General features: G+C 43.3%; 1 long non-coding RNA gene across 1 annotated transcript; it reads right to left on the bottom strand.

The window, feature by feature from the left end:
* Window positions 1-12742: 12742 nt before the first annotated feature.
* LOC147679082 (uncharacterized) lies at window positions 12743-16674 on the bottom strand. The gene is made up of 2 exons (XR_015300877.1): window positions 15566-16674; window positions 12743-13703 (listed from the first exon to the last, which is right to left on the bottom strand). It is a non-coding gene; the product is annotated as an uncharacterized LOC147679082 (long non-coding RNA).
* Window positions 16675-24963: the final 8289 nt, after the last annotated feature.

Genomic DNA, 24963 nt, shown 5'->3' with positions numbered 1-24963 from the left:
AAAAAATACGCAAATTTGCAAATTTTCCAGCGAAATCGTGGATTTTTTTGCGATTTGCCCTAGAGTACTTTCTACTGGCTAATCCAGTAAGTGCTCCCTCATTGGGTAAATGTATAGTGCTTTTATTACACTGCAGCTGCGTAAAGGGCCAGAAGATGTGTCTCCAGTGACCATGTGTGCCTGTAACACAGGTACAGGCACACATGGTCCCTTGAGACACATCTTCTGGCCCTTTACGCAGCTACAGTGTAGTAAAAGCACTATGGGGCAGATTTACAAGCCGCTTGCGTCTCTTTTGCGCTGCAGTTGCGTCACTTTTGTGACAAAGCGGAAGCACAAAAGATGCGCCATGGTGTTGGGTATTAACAACGTGACGCATCTGAGAGATGCGTCACGGTGTAAAGCCCTGCTCCATCAGGAGGCGTTCCGGCGCAGGGGAGGGCGTTCCTGCGCAGGAACGCCTCCTAAACGTGGCTGAGTGAAATCTACAAGATTTCACTCAGTCACTTTTAGGCCAATGCTGCGTCAAAACCCTGCGCCTGCTTGAAGCAGGCGCAAGGCTTGACGCAGCATTGGGGAGATAGGGCCCCCCAGAGCATTGCTGGAGCTGCGTCGCGCTTGTGACGCAGCTCCAGCAATGTGCTGCTTTTACGGCACAGATGGTGACGCATCTGTGCCGTTTTTGCCACATGGTGCGCCGCATTGTAAATGCGGCGCAGCATGGGTGGCGGAGCTGCGGCGCACAGTAACTGGCGCATCCCTATCCATTTAGCCAACGAGGGAGCACTTATTGATAAGACAGTAGAAAGTACTCCAGTTGAGAAGAGGTATTGCACAAAAAGGTGGCATCTTCGTGGACAAACGCGCAGGGCGGGATTCATTCTGCCCCCTGTTAGACTCGTTTTTTGTGCCCTTCTGCCCTCTCTTAGACTCGTTTTTCCCTTGTTATTCTGCCCTTCTGTCCTCTGTTAGACTAGTTTTTCCCTTGTTTTTCTGCCCTTTTGCCCCCGTTAGACTCGTTTTTTGTGCTCTTCTGCCCTCTGTTAGACTCATTTTTCCCTTGTTTTTCTACCCTTCTGTCCTCTGTTAGACTCGTTTTATGTGCCCTTCTGCCCTCTGTTATTCCCTTGTTTTTGTGCCCTTTTGCCCTCTGTTAGACTCGTTTTGCCCTCTGTTAGACTCGTTTTTGTGCCTTTCTGCCCCCTGTTAGACTCGTTTTTTGAGCCCTTGTTTTTCTGCCCTTCTGTCCTCTGTTAGACTGTTTTTTTGTGCCCTTCTGCCCTCTGTTAGACTCGTTTTTCCCTTGTTTTTCTGCCCTTCTGCCCTTTGTTAGACTGCTTTTTGTGCCTTTCTGCCCTCTGCATCACCACATCATCACTCAGCGCTACCCCAGCATCACTCAGCACCACCACATTATCACTCAGCACCACCACATTATCACTCAGCACCACCACAGCACAACTCAGCACCACCACAGCATCACTCAGCACCACCACAGCATCACTCAGCACCACTCAGCGCCACCACAGCATCACTCAGCGCCACCAAAGCATCACTCAGCGCCACCACACTATCACTCAGCACCACCACAGCATCACTCAGCACCACCACAGCATCACTCAGCACCACCACAGCACCAATCAGCACCACTCAGCGCCACCACAGCATCACTCAGCACCACCACAGCATCACTCAGCGCCACCACATTATCACTCAGCACCACCACAGCACCACTCAGCACCACCACAGCCTCACTCAGCACCACCACAACATCTCTCAGCACCACCACAGCACCACTCAACACCACCACAGCATCACTCAGCGCCACCACAGTATCACTCAGCACCACCACATCACCACTCAGCATCACCACAGCACCACTCAGCACCACCACAGCACCACTCAGCGCCACCACAGCATCAATCTGCGCAACCATTCAACAACAACTGGTTCAAATATATTCTCTCAATGTTTCAAGCTTTATTACAAATGTCACAAAAAGATGTTAATATTTCACTTCTTTTCTTGGATTTTCGTCACAATAAAATACACTGAACATAATCTTCACAAAAGTTATTTACAAAAGTTTAAGCTATTGCCATTATAAATTAAAATCACTTTTATTTAAGTATTAATTATTTAAAAAAATTAAAAGCCATTGTAATTTGTAATATCAATACATCTATGTCATGTAAATACAAAACATGTTGCATTACAAATCATATAGGTGTCACATTTGCGAAAGTTATAACTATTGGCATTGTAAATGACAAAGCTAATAATTTAGCTATTTTCAAAACCAACACATAAATAAAAAAAATTGTCATTTACAAGACCAATAGCTCAAACTTTCCTAATGCGAGATCTATTGCATTGCAAATGCTTGTTTTTATATCTGTCAGTGCTTCCTGTTGAGGTTTAATTTTGTGACAGGCGCCTCATTGCCTACTTGTAACTATTCTCTGACCCTGCTTCAAGGGTCAGAGCAGGGTCAGAGAATAGTTGCAAGTAGGCAACGAGGCGCCAGGAAGCACTTACAGGCTTACAGCAGCAGGTGCCCAAGTTGAAGTTAATTTCTTTGTAACCCTTTTGTAAAAGGTTACAAAAAATTTGCTTCAACTTTTGCACCTGCTGCTGTAACCCTGTAAGTGCTTGGCTGAAAATTCGTCCCCGCTGATTCGCGGATTTTACCGCGATTTTGCGACATTCGCGGATTCCGCGAGCTGAACGAATTTTCAGCCCATGCTGACTCTGAACAAGGGTGTCGCTGCTGCAGCTGGGGCATCGAGTCGAGACATCTCGCAACATCGGAGAAGCGCGCCGCATCAAGAAGACAACATCTTTATTTCTTTGCACCAAAATTTCTACACATCACCATCTTTGTAACACTTTTCGTTGCCCTGCGTGTCGCATCTAAAGGTACATTGACTAAAAGTGTTGCATTTTAAGATCTAAAAAGAACTAAGCTAAACCTACCATTTTAAGTACAGTATTGTGGATTTTTGCCGTTTGTGGTCTTGTATTAAATCTATATAAAGAATACTTATTTTTAATATACAACTGTGTGGTGTCTATCTGTAGTGTTGTCACTTGATTACTGTATGTGGTCTCAAATGCTTTACACACTGCCTCTGAGATAAGCCTGTCTGCTCATGCCAAGCTACGAAGGGGGTGAGCAGGAGTTATTTTAGGAGTGTACCCCCTTACCCTGACTAGCGGCAAGGGTCCCTATTTTTCACAAGTACCTACCTGTGCCAACTAGAGACCCCCAAATCTAACACCCGCTTTCTGAGTTCTTACTCCTGCATCTCCCTTGTTTTTTACTACTTATCCTTCCTGTCACCCCTGTTTTTCTGACTGCTTTCTCCTGCTTTGCCTTTGTTTTGACTGCTTACGTCGCTGCTCGAATGAACAGAGCATCACAAAGCAGCTAGCAACTCCAGCGCCTTGAGACCCTCACAGGTGATTTACCACACTTTATAAACCCTGATTGATTGATTTAATATTGCCTGAGTTGAGTATGTAGTGTCCTGACTAGTGTGGCTTTCTGTGTTCCCTTAGTGTTCAAAATTCTGTACTTAATTTCAGGAAAAACCCAAACTGGAAAACAGCAGCCTTGGCCTCAAGCAGGTGAAACTCCATTTTAGTGAATTTCCAAAATGAAGAAAACATTTTGCTTCAAAGTTTATCAGGGATTTCAACAACAAAACACCTGAAAAAAAGGAAAATGGAAGATGGAAAAACAGTACAAGAAAGCAGTTAAGGAGAAAGATGGTCAGAAGTGATGGAGAGGAGAAGAGGTAAACATAGCCAAAAGTGTACTAGAGCATAGGGAGAGGCGCCAGTACCCTCATGAGCAGGGCCACTGGAATTATCCGATTGTGTGGCAGAGGTCATTCTCGCAAAATTATACATTTGCCACATTTGTCATATCATTCATCATCTGCTGCATAATCTGCAGATTAGAAAAAATGTGTTTCTAGCTCAAACGATTCAAAAGTTACTAAACCGCAGTAACAAATGTTGTAACGCAGTGGAAGGCACTTTGCAAAGATTGGCTGGTCTTCTTTCTGTCGCTTTTTGCTGTGTTTGGGAATTAAACTGGAACTAATGAGTTGCAACTAATAGACAGTGTTAACATGTTTAAAAATAACAAAATTATGAAGAAATACTATCACAAAATGTGCAGCATAATGTCTCATAATTTGGCTTTTCTTGCCACATAGTTTACACAAGCCTGATGCATAATTTGGCCCTCCCCTGCTGCCTAAATCCAGTGGACCTGCTCATGGGTCACTAGGACTCACATTCTGTCTTCAGCAAATGGCTACAAAATCGCAGCATGCTCCCACGCACCGAGGCTCGCCCACTAATTCTTTGACAACTTCTCTTCACTCCTATCTGATCTTACATTCACCCATCTGTTTGGAAGCAGGGCCGCTAGAATTATGCAGGAGAGAAGAACCAAATTATGCAGGAAAGACAAATTATGCGCTATAGTGTGCCACATTTTGTGATAGTATTACCTCATTATTTTGTCATTTTTACACGTGGTAACACTATCTGGTAAAATGTTACACCTCATTCCTACCAGTCACACACCGAAATACAGCAATAAGAAACAGAAACAGAAACAGAAACAACCTTTGTAAAAGGCATTCCACTGCACATCAACGTGTTATAGTCACTCACAGTTATAGTCTCTTTTCTTTTTCATCTGTTTGAGATTGAAATGCTGCAGCTGCAAAATCACATAATTCCAGTAGCCCAATTCACATGGGACTGTAATAGCTGATTGCCAGATCACCCTGTCCTTTCTTCCAGGGAACAAGGTCTATGTGAGAGTTTTGCACTCCACAAGACCCTTACACACTAAAGGGCACTTTCTGGGCACAGTAATGGAACACAGTCTACGACACAGTAACCTATTGCCACTTCACAGCCATACCACTCTCCACTCGCCACACCTCACCTCAACAAAAATACAGCGCAACTCCTCCACTAAGGCGGAGGGCGTCGCCCCACTGCTTCAAATGCAAGCTGAATACAAAAAACAAAATGTTAATAACATTCCGTTATCATAACTTTGTTTTTTGTATTCAGCTTGAAGTTGAAGCAGTGGGCGGGTTGGGCTCCTCGCGTAACAGAGTCAGGAGTGGTGGCAGCACCTGAAGAGCGCATGATGGTTTAGCCACCCTTAGCCAGCCGTCTTGGGCCGGCCAAACCGTCATGCGAACTTTGCATGTTCTCCATCTAGGCTGCATTACAGTCTGGGTGGAAAACATGTACAGCCTGCCAGCCCCTGCCTGAATGCCAAACTACAGCGCTCAGTCCAATCACAATGATGCTGTAAGGCAGCATTGTGATTGGTCAGCCGATTCTGGGAGGCTTTGTGCTTCGCTTCCTAGTTCATGATGCAGAGAGGACAGAGGAGAGGTGGTGCCCGTCGGTATTAAGGTAAGTGGGTTTTACATTTTTTTTCATTCCCACCTCCCTCCGTCTCCCGGCCACCACCACCCCCATTGGGTAACAGCCGCTACAGCAAAAACAGCCAATCCAAAACAGCCCACAAAACACCAAATCCAATACAAACCATAAATCTTCAAATCCAAAACAATTCACATAACACCCAATCCAAAATAACCCCCAAAACATCCATCCCAGCACAAATATTTTAGATCAGTAAAAAGCAATACTGCACCACAGAGTCTGCTTTGTGCAGATCGCCACCTCTAGCCACTCGATCATTCCCTTCTCAATGCTCAAAAAAACTACCACGCTATTGCACATGTTTCATGGACCTCCAAAACCCTAGATAAACTAATCACCACCCAACTACAAAGCAGCTAGAAAAACCTTAATTCCAACCAATCTGACTTCTGCCACAGATATAAGATGGAAACCGTCAGTGTTTGGAAGAACGTTCTAAACAAAAACAACGTGAACTCTCTGTGGGTTCTCTATCCTCTGGAGGCTCTAGCACCTTGCTGCTCAAGACACTGAATTTCCATAAAAAGAAAACCTGAAATCAAGCATTCTCGGGTGTTGCACCAAGAATTTGGAACTCCTTGCCACCTGAAATAAGACTTAACAATTTCACAGCTTCCTTAAAAAAAGGAAGTCAAAGAGTTACTGATGAAGAAAGTTGTTGGCTAGTTCCCAATCATCTTAGGATGCATTTGTTTACATTGTTCTTTGTAGATCGGTTATGTTTATCATGATCTATTATGTTCGTTTCTTGTTCTGGTTGTGTTATGGTTTCCACGGCTTGTACATTTTGAGCTGCCAAGATGTAAAGCGCTCTGTTATCCATATGTGGTCTTGTTTGCGCTACATAAAACTCTTAAAAAAATTAAATAAACATGGTCAATCGGTACCTATGGAACCTGGTTCTCCTCCTAGATTTCTCTGCAGCTTCCAACACTGTGAATCACTTTAATCGACCACCCAAGCTCTAATCAGTTGACGTGTGACCCACCAGTCTCTAAACTTGTCATACTGGGAGATCTGGCTTCCCCACCCACGCCAGTCACCAACTCATTATGAGATTTGCCCCATCCGAACCTCTAGTCAACATTTTCATGACAGGACTGACAGACCTTCGAACAGTCCACAACCTCCAGTTTTATTTATGTGCCGCCGACATGCAGATTTACTTGCAAGTCACAACCACAGTCAATGCCCATTGAGCACTAGAGCCCTGTGTGGACCAAAGAAGTCTCAAACTAAAGGGTTGCAAGACGGAAATCCATGTTATTGGCCCACCTGTCAGAAACACAGTGGCAACAGTCTTTTCTCATTACAAAATGAGTTTCCACATCAAAAGAACCAAGAACACAATGTTGCTCTTACAGGTATTGGTCTGACTATGGACCCCAGCTTGACAAAATTTCTACAAACAGGATAACCTCTTACCTGTTTCAGAAATAAATGGTAGAGCAAAGGTAAACAATCTCTCTAAATTGCTTTGGATGCCCTCGCCCCCCACATCCTCAGTGGTACTAGCCTCCTGTAATTTAGAAACAAAACTGTAAACACACATAGTCTGAAATTACATGGTACCTCTCAGTCGCCTATCTTCTCCAGCACATAGGTTGGATATCCGTTCTCTCCTAGAAGAATACAATCCAGAAGTAGTTTTCTACATGGAAACATGGCTTCATGAGGAATTCGGATAAGATATAGTCCAAACCCTTCCCTCAGTCTATCACATCATCCGGAGGGATAGAGGGGGTGGAAAAGGCGGAGGTCTGGCTATTATATTGTGAAAACCCATTTGAGCGTATAATTGATCCCCTCACACGCCCCTATTGTGAACGTTTGGTGTTTTCTATATCTTTTTCCCATACTACCAAAATTTTGCGAGCTCTAGTCCACCACCTGCCAGGCCCAGCCAACCAATGTATTCAATCATCCCCTGATGTTATTGCGAATCTGGCTATACAGTGTTCTCGCTTTACCTTTATGGGTGATTTAAATCGACACTTGGATGATTCTAAAGACCCCCAAGCTTCCTGTTTATCCATGATCTGGCTGCACTACAATTGGAGCAAAGTTCTGCATCTTTGGCCTCTTCTGTGGACAGATCACTTTGTGATCCCTATGAAATTTCGGATATCTGAATTGTTTTCTCTCATTAAGAGTGCAACTATGGTTGATCAACAATGTTCTCAGTTGGATCGGGAGAGCTGGAGGTGCTTGCTGAATAAATCCATACCCTGTCTGGGCCTTAGGCCATTAGATGATCCTAATAACAACACAAACTGTCTGACCAAGTTTTTTGATCAAAATATCCCTAAGTGGATGAGAAAGTAAAATCTAACTATCAGTGTGCTCCGTGTTTCTCCCCCAACTCAGAACTATTAAAGAAAAATTGTAAGGTGGGAAAACGTGAATGGAGGAAAGATTATACAGAAACAAAATCATTTTTATATAGGGAGAACGTTAGAGTCCCTCCAAAATTCGAAATAAGGATTAATAAGGCTAGCAATACCCCAGAGGAATGTTTAAAATTACTAAAATGTTGCTAGACCATTCTTCTAGCGCACCTCTTTTGGAACCAACAACTGAAAGATGCAATGCCTTTGCTTACTTCTTTAGTTAAACAATTTTGGATTTTTACCAATCTTTTGAAAAAGATTGTGGAAACACTAACTCTGTTCCTGACAACAATAGTAGGGATAGTTGTTCCTTCACCCTGTCCCAATTCCCTCCCCTTTCAATGGAGGAGCTGACGGCTCTAAAATCAGGAACTTCTCTTGATCCGGCTCCCCCCAAGATCATTGTTCAAGAGCAGGAAACTATCCTCCCTATCTTATTCAAAGTGTTATTTCAATCTATGGCTATCTTATTCATTCTGTTGCTGGAAACTAAGTCTGTTCCCAAGCTGTGAAAATGTGAGATGGTTAAAGCCCCCTTGAAAAAACCTAATCTTGACACTGCTTGTTTGGAAAACTTCCGCTCCATCTTGCTTTTACAGCTTTTAGTAAGGTGGCTGAAAAACATGTCAACAGATATCTCTCTAACTTTTTGGAGGCTGACTTTTATTTGCAACAACCACAGATTGGCGTCTCCCCTAAAACAGTACCAAGACTGCCCTTTTAGCACTGGTGGAAGAGTTAAAATCAAGGTTAGGCTCTCGGGACACAGTCGCCATTGTCCTTTTAGACCTTAGTGCGGCCTTCGACACTGTTGACCATTCTATACTTTTGTACAGGGTTGTTAAATCTGGTGCTACAGGCAAAGCCTTGGACTGGGTTGGCTGTTTCCTAAATGAGCAAATATTCCAAGCCTTTGACAAGGGCTGTGCTTCAAATATCTTGCCTGTTACTCGTTCGGTCCCACAGGGTTCCTCACTCAGTCTGATGTTAGCTTCTTTTGGGAACTCCGAAGTCTTGTACGCGGATGACAACCAGCTGGTGCTGTCACCTGGTTCCAACTCACCCTCATTTAATCTGGGAATATGTTAGGAACAAATAGCCATTTGGATGAATCAATCCCGTCTTAAGCTCAATGGAGTCAAAACTGGATTTTGCAGCGCTTCTCCAGACTGCGAGACAGGTAGTAGTCCAGTGATTAATCCTTTCCCATCTGGACTTCGGGAATTTTCTTTACCTGAGATCTCCCAAGACTGCTATCCAGAAACTGGAAGTGGAACAAAATGCAGCTGCTGGTATGTTGCTGGGTATTCCCAGGTCTCAATCAACTCAGATGGGGTTGAGTGCATTGCACTGGCTTCCAATGTCTCAAAAAGTTGAATGTAAGTCCTTGTGCTCTGCTCATATAATACTTCTTGGGAAATAACCTCCTATTCTTTAACGGTTTGGCACTCACTATGTCCCCAATAGGGCTCTTCGTTCGTCCAACAAATATTTGGTCACTGTTCCTGGAGTCAAAAGAGCCAGAAATGGAGGGGGCTCCTTTCAATTTAATCTTACTAAGCTCTGGAACTCTCTCCCCTTGGCTATTAGGTGTTTGGACAATGAGCTGCATTTTCGCAAAATCATTGAAACCTGGCTCTTTCCACAATGACCTTTTATGATGGCTTATGCTCGTTCTCCTGCTCGCTTTGTTTTCTCTCTCTCTTAACACTGGAATACCTCCGGGTTGCTATGCACTCTATAAATCTCATAGCATAGCATAGCCTCCCCTCTATTGGCACTGGAACTAGGGGTGCTGGAGATAGAGCTGGTAACGTCTGGACACAACCAATTCAGATTTGGCTGTACAATCTTGTGGGAACGAGGCGTGAATGCCAGAAGCAGGTTCTCTACGCCACCAACCACCTGAAAAGTATAACTCCAAGCGAAAACAGCTCCAAAGGTAAAAGGGAAGTGGAGGAAAACAAAAGATGACGTCCTTGGGGCCCCTTCAAGGTGACTGCATCAGTTCTCCACACTGCAGATTCCTTCAGTGTTCTAGTATTGTCATGTGTCTAAAAGAACACAATATGTTTTTAGGACCTACCCTTCTAAGGCATAAATATAACCATGCATGTTCATACCTAGTACCTACCACTTCCCACTAGAATCGGCATGCAACGTTTACAACGCAACCATTACAACGCCGTTCCATTACGACGCGGTCATAACAACGAAAGTTGTTACAACGAATTGCGCTGGGGGGCGCTCAAGGATAAAAAAATCATTTAATTTCCGATCCCAACACCTTTCCTACTATCCACGGGGATTGGTGTTTGAATAGTAAATTAAATTTTTTTAATTTGCGCCCCCCCAACGCAAGTCGTTGTAACGACTTGTGTTGTTACGACCACGTTGTAATGGAATGAGTTGTAAAAGTGTGCGTCGTAATGACGTACATCCACTAGAATCTAGCTGGAACCCTGATTATGCAGTGTAAATCCTAAGGCAATAAAAGAAATACAGAATATAGGTAGGTTGAGTGTCTCTAAAAGGCAACTAACTAGGATATCATTATAATTCTTAAAATTATGTAAAAAACAAATAGATAATTGTCTAGTTCAGACCAGATATAAATGGATTTAAATCATTACTTCAATGTCTCACAAAACTGTCCATAAGAGCAGTCAGTGGTTGAAGTAATGTCAAATGAATCACCAGAAGAGTATAAGAAATAAATAGTCTTTAAACATCAATCACTGTATTTTAGTTTTGTAATCACAAAATAGCAGTTGTTTCCTTCTGTTTCAGAGTAAATAACCACTGTCCACAGGAGTCCATGGAATAACGGCACTAAATGGTGAGTATATGTCCAACCACATACTGTAACCATGCACTTTCCCAACTCAGAAGAGCAGTCAGCTGCTGGTAAACCCTCTTGTACCCTGTTGTCTCTGCAGGTTTTAAGAGAGATGAACAAACAACCAAAGGCCGTAGAGCCAGCATCAAGAGATAAAGAAAATCAGGAAATTCAGGAATCCAAGGACAGGAAGGATCCAAACAGTGGTCGCAATATTGCAGCAGAAGTGCGACCACCATAAATACTATAAGTCTTTTTAAAATAACTGCAGCCAACAAGGGACCCCCGGGTGCAGCGTTTATATTGTTTTACCCAAGAACCCAACCGTAACTAGTGAGGGTTCCTGGAGGTGGTCCAACGCAGGGGAACGCAGGACGACTACACTGCGTCTGCTGCCTGGGCCTCTTCATCAGTTCCGGGTCTGGCTGCACCGCACGCCCTGAGCAGGGACGCGTGACAGCTGGACAGGCCTTTTATTCCACAGGGCATTTCCCTGATGGGCTGGAGTCCTTGGAGGCCGGTCTAGGAAGCCATGGGCTGCTCCCGTTGCCTCTGTCACTGTACTCTGCTCCCAGGGGTTAATTGCAGCAGTCATTGTAGGCTTCATGAAGGAAAGCAAGGGGGAAGAAATAGAGAAAGCGATCAGAGAGGGAGAGGTTAAGGGAGAGATGTGAGAGAGAATGGATGGATAGGAAGAGATTGCATAAGGAGAGCAGGGCTCGTGTGAGCATTTTTGCCGTTGTTGTTTTTGGTCCCCCAGTCTGGTCCTTGGTCAAGTTGCTGCAGCACCCCCTGAAATCATGGACAAAGACCATGAATTAGGACAGAACACACCATTTTGAAGCATATGTTTCGCAACATCTCCGTTCAAAGACATCCTGGAAGTCAACACCCTGGCAGGTGCACTCCTCCATTCATCCTTCTGAGGTTGATCAACAGTACCATTGAGCTAGCTAGAAATACATATCCGTGAACTTTCAATGCCACCAAAGTTCACATTCACCAATGTTCTTAAGTTCTACAAACTTTCTGTTGTGGTGCCTCTAAACTTCCACTAAGTCACACAATATCTCCGATGGACATAATTAAAGGTTTTAGCAGATGCTGCACTGTTGGGAAGTACAAAATAATGTATTTGTTTATGAAAAAGTCACTATGTGGCTATTTCTACAGAACAACTTTGGGCGAACGAGTCAGGCATTATCCAAGACAGACGTGTGCCTGTTTTATGAGTTATTATGAGGAGCAAATTCTATGTAGAACTTAATATGTGCTTTTTTTGTTATTTTCTGTAGTATATTTTGAGAATTATCAAGAGTTAACTTTGATGCAGTCTGGGTGTTAGCAGGAGAGAGATGCTCTGAATTAGTCTGGGTTTAAACCGTATGTTTAAACTGTGAAAGGGAAAATGTTTCTTCATCCAATAAATCTTGTGGCATACAATTTTTTATACACCGTCTCGGTGAGGGTATCTCATAAGCAAGAGCATACTTTTCAATATACCAATTTCATTAGTAATTACTTTGTTATGTTATGTTATATTAACTTATTAAGCGCGTTAATACCCTGAGGTGTCTAGGCACTGAAATCTAAAATGATTCCACTTTTAAACCAGGTCTTCAAATTTCTCTCTAATCTCAATCTGCTTTTTCCTTCTGATTTCTATTAATTTCTCATCTGCTCTGGTGGTGTCAGGCTTAAGATAATCTGTGTCCTTTTCTTCTTTGTATAATCTTTCCTGTGAGGTAGTGGGTCAGTTATTGTAATGTTTCATTCAGCAAGAGGGCCCTTAGGCACTACATCAACATCACAATGAGAGACACAGGGACTAGTAAAAAAGCAATCTCAAATGTACAAAATAAAGGGCGTATCAGATGATGCCTCAAAACATGTATTTTGGAAGATTTTCTCAATTAGAGGATTTATATGTAAGAAGGTGCCCTTCCCCGGGAAGGGTTAAAATCTGAAGCACTCCTGAAGCGATAGAGATCGTTTTTCATAAAATTCAGCGAAGCTAGTGTTATTTTTAAAAAATCATTGATTTATTCCTGAATTTATTCATTCATATTACGTCATATGAAATTGCAATAATGATTATTCCATCAGTATTTATACAATCCAAAGATGGTGAAAATATCTTGACGAATGTCAAAGATTTTAGCAGGTCATCGCATTGAAAATATATCCCGATGCATTTCGAGCGAATGCACTTCCTCAGGGGGAATTTTCTGTGAAATGAAAAAAAGGGGAATATGTTTCGAAATCCAAGCGAAAACAGAATGCACGAAGCAAGAGGAAGGGGACTACATTGCTATGGGTGAAAGGGGGTTGTGGAAAGAAAATGTGGGCTAAGAAATGAGGAGAAAAAAAATATATATACTTGTGAATTGGCTGGTAACTATCGGGAAAAAAAGTGAGGTAAGTGCGTACCGGAACGTACGAGCGTGAAGTTCTGAGAAAGTGCTGATTGTCGACCCATGCTGAAAGTTCAGATAGACTCAGCACATACCCATGTATTATCTAATCATAATGCATATCATAAAATAATGATCCCAAGTTCAATGTTATTCGAAAACATAGAAAACAATCCCCCCAAAGAAAATACATGAAGCTCCTGATTGTATGTGAAAATATTTGTTCTTTTCTTTATTTGATAGTTGATTGATGATCATTAATTTAAAATACAGTACAAAATCATAGCCATCAGTGCCAACGCTGCGCGTTTCGTCTTCACGAGACTTCTTCAAGGCTATCTGTATTTATATCTGTTTTCTGATTAAATCCAAAGCAAGTAAATAGCAGCAAGAAGAGCGTCAATGGTGAGATATAGTATTCTTATTGTAATTTAAATCGTTCTATTTCGAAAAACCAAGGTATTGTCCTTTTTGGACCTGTTGTTAGTTTTGTTGAACTTCTCCCAAGGTGGTACAGTTGCCCCTAATTTCTATCCATGAAGCGTTTGGCCTGGTGTCCGATTCCGTATGCTGCATTTATTGAATCGGACACCACGCCGAATGCTTCATGGATAGAAATTAGGGGCAACTGTACCACCCTGGGAGAAGTTCCACAAAACTAACAACAGGTCCAACAAAGGACCTTGGTTTTTCGAAATAGAACGATTTAAATTACAATAGGAATACTATATCTCACCATTGAAGCTCTTCTTGCTGCTATTTACTTGCTTTGGATTTGATCAGAAAACAGATATAAATACAGAAAGCCTTTAAGAAGTCTCGTGGAGACGAAACGTGCCGCGTCAGCAATGATGGCTATGATTTTGTACTGTATTTTAAATGAATGATCATCTATCAAATAAAGAAAAAAACTAATATTTTCACATACAATCAGGAGCTTCATGTATTTTCTTTGGGGGATTGTTTTCTATGTTTTTGAATAAAATTGAACTTGGGATCATTATTTTATGATATGCATTATGATTAGATAATACATGGGTATGTGCTGAGCCTATCTGAATCTTGTGTTTTTGGTCATCCAAAGGTTGAGGGAACTAGGGTGTGCAGGTTCCCAGCTCCTGCACTACCACTATTGCTCAAGTTTAGGGAAGTACATATGCACCAGTGCAAGTTTCCAGTGCCCTGACCTTTTTTCTTGTGTGCTTCATGCTGAAAGTTGCCTACATCAAGGTAATATCGGGGAAAAAAGTGAAATAAGTGCGCACCGGAACATGCGAGCGTGGAGTTCTGAAGAGTGCTAATTGTCAACTCATGCTGAAAGTTGCCTGCATTAAGAGCAACGTACGTGTTTGGCGTGCAGTGCCGGTAGATTAAATAGCGTAAAAGCGCCTGAAACAGGTGACCGTAGTGAAGCAACGGTAAACATGCAACACTCTTCTCTATGTGGTAAAAGAGTTAAAACTAGGGCGTCTAGGAGCTCTACGTTCTAACGTACCTGTGTGCTTTTAACCAGTGATTTCATAAAACCATGCCGGTGTTTCAGAACGCCATCTGGAGCATAACCAGCAGTGTGGTGACTGCAAGAAATAATACTCAGTGAACCTGGACGTGCAACCCATTGATCAATGGAAATGAAACACAGACGACACGGACTATGAGGTCTGAACCGAAAACAAGTGCAGAGTGTAAAAAACATTTAAGAAGTAAAGTAACATTGGAAAAAGTGGACAAAAGTGAGGAAAAACAAATAGAGTGGTAAACAACAATTACAACAATAATAAATGTACACGATTGAATAAAAATGGAGAGGTAGTAGGGGGTGACTACAGTGGAAAGCAGAACAATACAGGAGACAAGCGCAAGGACAAGAAGGAAAAATAAAAGAAAGTCAGAACAAAATAATGTTAACAAAGGATGTGAACGCAGTGAGAATGAAAAAAGGGAAAGTGAGGAAAATACTGATCACAGTCAAAGGGAGAGGGAAAACCAAAGTTCAAGACAAGGTGGTGGTGCGAACTTCAGAAAGTGACATTATAAGTAACAACTAAATTCTAGTCTTTCATTGAGCTCTTTTGGATGGAGGGCATTCAATCTATGTATCCAATAAATTTCTCATTGTAATAAGAATTTCTTATTATCTCTGCCTTCACTGTCTGTGATCATTTCTAGCACCATAAATCGTATTTGCCTGACATTATGGTTCATACTGGAAAAGTGGGAAGCTATGCGAGATTTCATATTTTTAGTTCGTATATTGCTTCTATGTTCAGTTAATCTTGTTTTAATCTTTCGTTCCATTTTGCCCACATACGGTAATCCACATGGGGATTCGAGTAAGTAAACAACGTTGGCAGTATCGCATGTGGCATTAACTTTCAGTTTAATAGGGGTGCCTTGAGTAGGATGAGTTACCGTATTTCCTTTGATAATACTGTTGCAATTTCCACAGTTGTAACACCGGACTGTTCCCTTATAGATGGTGTAGGGTACTTGCATTTTCTTGTTGAGTAATTGATTCAGGTTCTTGGTACGTTGGTACGCAAATATAGGATGAGCTTGAAAAATGTTGTTAAAATCAGTTTCTGTTTGGATCAGTTGCCAGTGTTTGCAAATAGTGTGTTTGATTTTGGTGCTTTGTATAGAGTACTTGGACACAAACAAGGCTCGTTCCTCTGTAGCATTAGATGCGAGTTTGGGAGCGAGTAATTGCGATCTGTCCTTAGATTTCACTCTGTTTTCTGCTGTTTATATAATGGAGTGAGGATAACTTCTTTGTATGGATTTGGTTTTGATTTTCTGGCTGTCTTCTTCATACAGCATGTCGGAAGATGCAATGCGTTTAACTCTGAGTAGCTGTGAGTATGGTAAATGTTTTTTTAACTCATTTGATGGAAGCTGTGAAAGTGCAGGTAGTTATTGCGATCTGTGGGTTTGGTGTAAACCGAAGTCACTAAAACGTTGTTAGCGATTTGAATGTTGACGTCCAGAAATGCTATTTGAGTCTTGCTCGTGTTGTGGGTGAATTGAATTCTCTCATTTACCTGGTTTAATTCCCTTATAACTGAAAGTAATTGAGTTTCTGTACCTTTCCAAATAAGGAAAATGCTGTTGATGTATCTGTAATATACAATCAAGTTGTCTGGCCACTGGGGATTCGATAGGATGTGATCTAGTTTGAATTTATGCATGAATAAATTAGCATAAGCTGGAGTGGCACAGTTGCCCATGGCTACTCCAGATAGTTGGGTGTAGAATTTATCTTTACAGGTGAAGTAGCTGTGATGTAAGGTGAATTACATAAGCTCCATCAAAAATACATGTAAATCCAAATTTTTTCCACTATTGAGCAGAAATGACTCCATAGCTTGTAATCCAAGGTTATGTGGGATTGAAGTGTACAGCGAATTTACGTTAATGGTAGAAAGAATGAACTGTTGATCTTTATCAAGATTGATATTGGTAATCTTTCTTAGGAAATCCGTAGTGTCTTGAATGTAGGTGGTCATTTTTTGTACACTCGGTTGCAGATGTTGGTCAATATCAGTAGCGGTCGGCAGTAGGTGTTTCTATAGGGCGGTGACGTGGGCAGGAGGAGGGGCAGGGTGGGGGGAAATAATGTATGGATTACGGATTTTTACAGGTAAGTAAACATTTAAATACATAAAACGAATTTCGTTGCGCGCACTGCATCACATTTGGTGATGCAGTTCCCATAAGAAGAGCTGTGTCAAGGATGGTATGTAACACTTTATTGAATTCAATTGTCGGGTTGGAGAGTAATTCCATGTATAATGAATCGTCATTGACATGTGTCATCAGGTTCTCATTGTAGAAGGTCGTATCTAGAATTACCAAAGCTCCTCCTTTGTCTGCCTTACAATGAGGGATTTCATCATTAGCAGCGAGTTGTGCGATGGCATGTCGTTCTTGGGTAGTCAGGTTAGATTTTCTGTGAGCTTTATTCTGGAAAATGGTGTGTAAGTCTTTTTTTACCATCGTCTCGAAAGTGTCTAGCACTTTGTGGCTCACGGGTGCTGTAAAGGTGGATTTACATGTAAACAGGTTTATTCTAGGGTCCTGAATTGGAAAATACCCTCGTCATGTTCATCTATTAAAAAGATTTACCCAAGCTTCTAACAGTCTACAACCATTTCCAGGGTGAAAAAAGTTTGCGAATGACCACAAACTCATGTGGTTCTGGACATTCACAAACTGTCAAGGTACTCAAGTCTTGAAATGTCCACTCCTCACCTTGCATGTCATTTACTCCTGGATGATATGATGTGATCATGGAGTAATAGTACTTGAAAGTTTCCCAAAAGAGTTATGACAGCAAAGAGAGAGGATGCGGTGTAACAGAACTACCATCTTTGGAACCGGGGAACCAGGTTTGAGTCTCGGTGTCGGCTTAACATCCTGTCATTCGGGGCACATCACTTAATCTCCGAGTGCCTATCCAAACCAAAAATGAATTTGTCCTTGTGCAATGTAACTAGTGCTCATCGAGAGCGCTTCAAAACCTTCCATAAACGTCAATTCGCCAAAAGGCCAGGACTAGTGGATGTGAAATCACATGCCATTTAACTTTTACTATCGGTCACACACGCTTAGGCATATACACACATTCACACATACACACACTCGCTCTCACTTAAACATATTTCCACCTGCATACATTGAAACAGCTTTGTACTTATCTCAGCTGCCACAGAGGGTCATATTCCAGCTAATTGTTCTCCATATCGTATTCGACTAATAGTTAATAATATAATATTTATTATTAGTTGTTTTTTTAATGAAACAAAAACAAGGAAACTGAAACCCCCTTACTTCCTGGCACTGATTTTGCCCCCCCCCCCTTAGGCCAGGGGTCGCAAAGGCAGTGCCAGGGGTCACAAGGAGCAAGCCAGGAGTCACAGCTGCAACTCCTAAATGGCGTCCATGATACCTTCAGGTCGAGTTTGCGGTATATAAAGCAGCAAAATTAAAAAGGTCACCTTTGGGAAGTCCTTGCAGTTATGAATTTGTAAATCCAGCCATGTGAACTTGTAAGTCTGATTCAAGAGCACAAGTGAGATTAAGGATAGGTCCCACAAGGTTTAGGTTAGTCATTTAAGGTCGGTATTTAAGAGCACTATATTTTAACTTGTTAAGTCTATGAGTTGGATTTCCAGTGCTTGTTTCTCAGTTTCAACAGGAGGCCATCTAATAGGGAAAGTGATCCCTATAAAACAGCATTCAATGCAAACTTGAATATTTTGGGATAATGTACTCTAAAATATATCACTACACTGTACCTTTTCTAAGATGGTGGAGGCAGGGGCGAAGCCACACTTCTCTAAGAACAGAGCTAAGTAAAAATAAAATGAGAATAACAGAACTTTATTATCATTATTTTCAGTCTGACTTTAAGCTCCATGTTAGAAGGGGGCTGGGCTCGTGTTACTCCAGCAGTGGGAGGAGTGGTAGCTGAGCCGTAAGTGCGCTTGACTGTTTGGCCGGCCGTCTTCAGCTGGCCAAACGGTATGCACATCAATGCTGCTGTAAAGCAGCATCGTGATTGGCTGGGAGAGTCTGGGAGCCTGGGTGCTTCCGTTTCGAAAGAAGAGGATGGAGGAGAGGAGGTGGTGGCATTCACAGGACCTGCTGTCCTTCAGAACACACCTCAAGACCTGGCTCTTCGAACAGTAGCAGCACATCCTACCCCCAGCGCCTTAAGACCCTCACGGGTGAGTAGTGCGCTTTACAGATGCTTTCATTGATTGATTGATTGATTGACAGGTAAGTCTTTTTTCTATTTTTTCTATCCCCTCTGTCCCCGCCCTCACAACCGTCACTTCGTGGAGGGTGGTGACAAGGAAAGGTAGAGCTTCTTCTAGAATCACTTCTTCAGTATCACAGTTTTTTAATATGCCTGTGATGTTGGGCTGTGGAGATTGCTGGGCTGTGATGTGACCCCAACTCTGAACGATGCTCCGGCACTACTGGGGACCATCATCTTGCTTCTCTCCCGCTAGCGCTTTGAAGCAATCTGTATTTTCAGGCTTCTTGATAGAGATGTAAATAAACAAAGAACAATAAAGAGGTAGTAGTGTACATGTAGCGATGGAGGGGCTCATGGGCGTAGGAAGTGTGGGGGACGCGGGGGACATATCCCCCCCAGATTTTCTAGTGGGGGGGGACACGGGGGACAAGGGTGGGGGGTACGAGGGGACGAAATAACTTGCCCTCTCTCTCCTATTAGTTGCTGGGCCATTGACACGTAAAAATCACTAGTGCTTTGACGTGCCAATGGCCCTGTACTTAACATGTGTGACTTTACCTTTTGTGTGCTGCAAAGCTCCAGGAATCATTTTACACCTCGTTCTCGCTACCCCGGCTGCCTGCAGTCTGCACTTCAGGACAAAGGGAGAGAAGTCGTTTGTTTATTGCTGTCTGCATCCTGCCCTTCCCCAGCACCGACCTGACCTTATTCACGCTACCTGCGCAATTCAGTCACTCAGAGGCTACTGTTCTGCTTAAATGTTTATTTTAAGCAGTTGAAACTCACCCTGGAACATTAAAACAAATGAGCATTAGTCATAGTCTAAGCACGCAGATGTGTTAGTCTGTCCTAATACTTACAAAAATAATTGAAATACCACTATTTTGTCTTATTTTTTTTTTATAGCGCTACTCAACCCCATCCCGGGTGTTTGAGCGCTGTACATCACTCATACACATTATACTTTAACAATAAAACATATGTGTAAATCCTTTTATAGGATGTGTTCCATAAGATAGTGAGCGTTAAAAGGTGTAAGAGTCACATGTGCTTTAATTAATAGGTTACAGTGCAATATTCGAAAGATTACAATGTATGAAACGCAAGCACTTAAAGGATCTCTTTGTTAAATGCAGTTCCCCACTTACCCAGCGACATACAAAAAAAATCTATCATCTGTGTGTCACATGATGTGCTCTGTGGGAGACATATTAACCCTCTATGCCACTCTGATTAAAAACTGGAACTAGACAAAATCCTTGTCTCTCCAGCAAGTGCATTAACCTCCAGAATTATCTCACCATTATTTCCTCAGATTTACTGGATACATATTGATCTCAGCAGCAGGTACCTTAGCCCCATGAGATATTTTAAAATGCAAACTTAGTAACCAATTAAGCAGAACAGATTTACTGCCACATTTCTCCTTGTTGTCGATTTCTTTCTGGCAGAGTTTGAATTAATAAATGTCTAAGTGGAGGCCAAGATCTTGCGCCGGTGTTGCATCACTTTTTTTGACCCAGCTCCAACGCAAAATCTTATTTGTTAAATATTGTAATGCACTCATGATAGAACCACTTAACGTATGAGAGGTCATAGAATCTGATGTCATTTTTTGTGATATCACTTCCTGCGAGGTCATGTGCGATGTCACACACTGTGATGTCACTTACAATGACACATAAAAATCCTTCAAAATAATCAGGTAAGTAGCACAAATATACACTGGTTTCCATGGGGAGACCAAACCATACACTAAGAAAGTGGAATGCGAGCTACAAAGGACAACAGAACTTGAATCAGAAGACTCAGAGTTGCTAGGGAGACAAGGAACAACCCATGGTAAGTACCCAGGAACCCCACAGAGGTTGTGGGCAAAGTGGAAACACAGCTGCATGCCCAATGGATGTCAATGGAGAAGTCGCAGTTGCAATTTTAAAGAAGGACCCTTCCCAGAGGACCCCGGAGAGTCCCTTTGTAAGACTGGAGGTTGGAGATGCCCCGGAACCAGGTTACTTGCACCAGAAAAGCCAGGTGCATCGGGGTGATGTGACGTTGGAACCCGCCTTAGACAAAAATGGAAGACTCCGAAGATGATACCTCTGGGGAGGCGTGTGAAGGAGTCCAGTGGAATCCAAGAGTGGATTTTTGAGGAAGAGAACCTGCAACTAGAGGTGAGGGTCTATGCCACTCAGAAGTGACCAGGAGTCACAGAAGCACAAGGCCCACCGATGACGGGAGGTTGAAGAGTGAAGACTGTGACATTGTTGCTGCAGCTATGAGAACCAGGCAGCATTGAGGAAGACCAGGAGCCAAGCACGAGCTGTCCCATATCAGGTTTTGGTGTTCAGGTGGTCGGAGTCCAGTGGGAGCAGCAAAAAGCCTTAGTAGCCGCAACTAGCGTGGTGAGCAAAAAGATGCAAACATTGGGACCAGCAAGGTCCAAAGGACTCAACAAGTGTAGGAGAGTCAGAGCAGGCCAGTGCAATCAGGGGAGCCCACTGAAGGAAAGGAATATCCTCAAGAGGACCCACAGGCCAAAGGCACAGAAGTTGCAAGAGGACCTCAGGCAGCTCACCAAAGATGGAGATCCACGGTGCAGAGGATGCAGTGACGGTGCTGATTTTTAAGGGATGAGGTGCTAGAAGCTGGTGCCTCTTATAGCCTGAAGATTTCTAGAGTGCAGAGCCAACAATCCTTGGCAATGGAAAGTCAACATGGAGCACAGGGGTCTGGTCCCAGCAGCTTAAACAAGGGATATTGTCCTCACAATTTCAGAGAAGACAGGTCAGACCTCTAGGGAGCTGCAGAACCACCACCTGTGTTGCTGGACCTTGGGAAGTCTGCAGCATGACCGGTCAGCTTCGTTGCGGTGCCTGCAGATGTAGGGAAGTGACTTCTTCACTCCAAGGGAGATTACTTTGGATGTCCTTGATGCCCACAGGCCTTCTGGAGAACCTGGATGAAGCACAGAGACAGAAGACGCAGAAGACTTGAAGAACTGGGAAACCAGGAGCAGCAAGAGTCTTCCTTGATGCACTCTCAGTTCCAGTCAAAGTTCGAAAAAGTCCAAGCGTCCAAATGTTGGAAGAATGTTTTGGTTTCAGAAGTGAGTCTTGTTCCATGACGAATCTGAGGACCCACCCACAGGGGAGCCCCTAGGGAAAGAGTTGGTAAAACTTTGTGGTTCCTCCCAGAAGAGGGGCTGGACAGAGGGGAGGATACTCCCCTGTCCTTTTTCGAGTTTCGCACCAGAGCGAGAACCAAAGGTTCCTGATCTGGCTCAAACTGGAGTATGCATGGAAGGCATCAAATCTGCCCTTCAAAGCAGTCTGTTGGCCCTGGAGGGCACACCCATCCCAGCCGAATACACTAAGTTCTGTCTAGGAGGTGGTCATACCGCCCAGTGACAGAAAACCTATTGTTCGACCTTTCCCTGCTCAAGCTAAGCTCAGCAGCAGGAGGGCAAAGTCATGTCTGTGGTCGACAGAAGCACAAGCTTGCTGGCAAACCCTGAAATGCTATTATCAGGAGTCTGTCCCTTAAGGAGTCCCCCAGTACATGGGATCATACTTCCAGCACTGGAATCGGTTGCTGGGGTATGATTCCATGATGTTTGATTACTCTAGGTAATATCTTTTTAGAGGAACAGCATCCACATTTGCTTGATTGATCTGACTGGGCACTGCTGTTGGACCTCTTCAAAAAGTCCTCTAGTCCCCTCCTTTGATAAACTGATACCAAATATGACCAGGTTCAGTGCAGCAGTATATAGTTAGATATCTTGTAATAACTGATGTCCACTATATACCTTATAATGGCTGACCACACTTACAAAGCCTGCAAAATCGTCTCTGGGATTTGTATTGGTGTCCTGCTCATCCTCAAATTTGTAACCAAGCACCCTGCCCTTCATAGGGGTGACTTAAGTGCAGTGACCTCAGATATAGAGAAACTTATATCTGTCATGAGAGGTGCAAGCAACATCTCACAAAGGCTGCAATGGCAGGTATGTAGCTGGACTTTAAGTGGCCTCTCATAGGTGGCGCATGCTGCAGCCCACGAGAGCACCCTAGTGTACCCATGCCCTGGGTACCTTAGTACCATACACTAGCAACCTACCAGGGTACACCAGTAGCCAATTGTGAATTTACCAAAGTACTTACCAGAGCCAATTTTGGGGAGAGAGCACAGTTGCTGGGGTCCTGATTAGCAGGATCCCAGCAGACTACAGTCAAAACACGCTTACACCAGGCAAAAATTGGGGTTAACGATGGAAGCAGATCCTACTTACCTACAAAACCCCCCACCAAATGTAAGGACATGAGATAGCCTTGCCCAGTTGAGCCTTCTTTTTCTAAGTAGAAATATCTGGAAAGTCCATCTGCATTGGCATGGTTACTCCAAGGTCTATGTTCCACTGTATAGTCAATCCCTTGTAGAGAAATAGACCATCTCAAAAGTTTATGGTTTTAATCCTTCATCTGTTTAAGCCATAAGAAGGGATTGTGGTCTGTCCGAACAATGAAGTGAGTGCCAAAGAGGTATGGTCTCAACTTCTTCAAGGTCCAGACCATAGCAAAGGCCTCCTGCTCAAGAGCTGACCAACGCTGGTCCTGGGAAGTCAACCTTCTGCTTATAAACGCTACTGGTTGATCATGGCCCTCTGCATTAAGCTATGACAACACTGCACCTACCCATATATCAGAAGCATCTGTATGGACAATGAATGGTTTGGAGAGGGACCTACTAACATTCCCTGCTTCCTCAGCAGCAGCTTGCTGTCTGAATTGTTCAAAAAGGGGCAGACCTTCTGCTCCAGACTCAAGGCTTCCCTGGAAGGAACCTTGCCCCAGTAGCTCTGCCTTATCAGGGCTAAGCTCCTCTGTGACAAGGTTCTGAGATCCAGCCCCCTCATGAGGCTGATTCTCACTGGGAGACTTAGAGGAGGATAAATATTTTGGATAAATATTTACCCTTCCTGCTCCTTTTGGGAGCAGGCTGGTCCATTATTCTCAAGATCCAGGGCTCCCCTAGTGTCTAACGTCTTGGACTGAGCTCAACTGACAGCAAACACACAGACTGAATTTCTCAACAATTCTGCATGAGTCAATTACTCCCCGTCAGACCAAGCTGACGTTTCCCAATCTTTGCCCAGTAGGCAATCCACAGGTAGGTCTGAGGATACCACAACTCTCTTTGGACCAGTTACCCTTCTCCAGATGAGATTAACAACTGCCATGGAATGATATGTCCTGCCCATTGATGAGAGGCGTTTGTCTGCACTTGCCCAAGTTAGTGGGACTTAGAATAAGGGTGGCAAGCTCAGTGCCACCATCACAGACTAAATCAGTCTGAGTGGCTGTTCTGACTAGGCGAGAACCCACTTCAGTACCCAAGGTTAACTCACCTAAACGTTTGGGGGCACTACTACTACCAGTGGTATTACTAGGGGCACTAGAAGGTTGAGGGGTAGTAGTAGCTGTATTGGTGCTAGACTTAGAGCAATTGGCATCACTTGCCCTGTGGCCTTTTTCCTTACACAAATAGCACCAAGGTTTTGTGTTAGAGGAGGAAGAGGAGAGGAAGATTTTTGGGGACCTTCAGAAGACTCTTTTTTTTTTTTTAGATTTCTCCCCACCTTTCGCCTGGGCCTTAGAAGCACCTTGCCTCTTCTGACCACGACCAACATGAGACTTTTGTTTCACCCTGGTACAGACCCACATGTCTGCCATCTTTCCCAATTCTTGGGTAGAGGTCAGATCCGAGTCCACCTGGTACTGGTGCAGGTGCTGATTTTAAAAGACACACAGATGATGGACGGAATGCAGAGCAAATCAAACATTCAACCCCAGTCAATAGATCTGGGTTAAATCCATCATTCTTTTGCTCACCATGCCACCTCAGTTTAGACCTAGCCATATGATAATCAGGCTTGACTCTGTGCCTCATGGGACCAATCCAGCCCAAACCGCCCAGCTAGTCCTCCCTGGACTGGAAGCAAGCATCCTGGGACCAGATTCGGGACATAACCCCTCATCAGCCAGTAACACAGTGAGCAGGTGC

Source organism: Lissotriton vulgaris, chromosome 11 (assembly GCF_964263255.1).
Source record: "Lissotriton vulgaris chromosome 11, aLisVul1.2, whole genome shotgun sequence".
Classification (NCBI taxonomy): domain Eukaryota; kingdom Metazoa; phylum Chordata; class Amphibia; order Caudata; family Salamandridae; genus Lissotriton; species Lissotriton vulgaris.
The sequence above is the reverse complement of the archived record's forward strand: the minus strand, read 5'-3'. Positions and strand labels throughout refer to the sequence as shown.